Source organism: Lactuca saligna, chromosome 5 (assembly GCF_052625555.1).
Source record: "Lactuca saligna cultivar CGN05327 chromosome 5, ASM5262555v1, whole genome shotgun sequence".
In the NCBI taxonomy this organism is placed as follows: domain Eukaryota; kingdom Viridiplantae; phylum Streptophyta; class Magnoliopsida; order Asterales; family Asteraceae; genus Lactuca; species Lactuca saligna.
The window spans coordinates 263,357,811-263,358,982 of record NC_136421.1 but is presented as its reverse complement, the minus strand read 5'-3'; positions in this window follow the sequence as shown (position 1 = coordinate 263,358,982).

Genomic DNA, 1,172 nt, shown 5'->3' with positions numbered 1-1,172 from the left:
TAATTAGTATTGATCAAGAATTAGTCTAGGATTAATTAAGTGATCAAAAGAAGACTAATTAAATATATGGATTGATTGTGCAAATCATCCATACTTATATAGTGGGCTAATGCTCCATGGATTATCTAGTTGGGCCAAAACCCATATGATGCTCCATGGATGCTCCATGGTGTATTTGAACCCATGGATCCAAGGAAATGGAAAGTCATGACAATTAGGGTTTGCCCTAATTGTAACACTATATAAAGATATTATTCTTGACAAAATCGGACACTAGATTATTCTAGAGAGGGCTAGCCGATTTTATGAAGTGTAGAATTCTCTCAAGTTATTCCAAGTGTATTTGGTGTTGTGTGAACCATTTGAGGTGTCACACTTGGGGCACTAGGCACTCAAGCTTCATGAAGACATTCTACATCAAAGAGGTATGTATTCTATCTTGTTATATTGATAGTTTTGTATGCTAGATTAGGATAATACCTTGGATGTTCATATTTGCATGTATAATAGAGAAAACATAGATCCAAGGTATTTAGGGTTGCATGTACACTTAGGAGTGTTAGAATGCTCATAACCCAACAACTCGGACACTGGGACTTTTTATGTCCCCTCTGATTGCAATGGAAGCAAATCAGATCAGATGCTGCGATAACGGTGGGAGTAGCTGTACAATCTTTGCTCATATTTCTAGTCCGAACGCACTTGTAGCAACCGGGACTCCCTGCCTTGCATGCCCCATCGTGTAATGTCCCACACTTGCCACACCGACTGTGGCTCTGCTGTCCTTTAGATCTGTGATCTAATACCTTGGGCTTCTTACCCGAACTCCCTGTACCCGAAGCCAACTCCGACTTCCTCTTTCTCTCCACCTCAAGGTCAATCTCTCATTCACGAACCCTAGCAATCATGTCATCCAGCGTTTTACAGCTGGACCGGCTCACAAACTAGCGGATATAACTTCGCAACATCTCATGATATCGGGCCTTCTTCATTTCTTCATCGGCTGCGTACTGAGGAACGAGAAGAGCCCTCTTCCTGAACTTGGCGGTAATCTCCACCACCGTCTCTGTAGTCTGAGTAAGATCCTGAAACTCCCTGGCTAACTGTTGCACCTCAATGACCGGTGCAAACTCGGCTCTGAACCTGGTAGTAAAATCAGCCTAATTCATAGC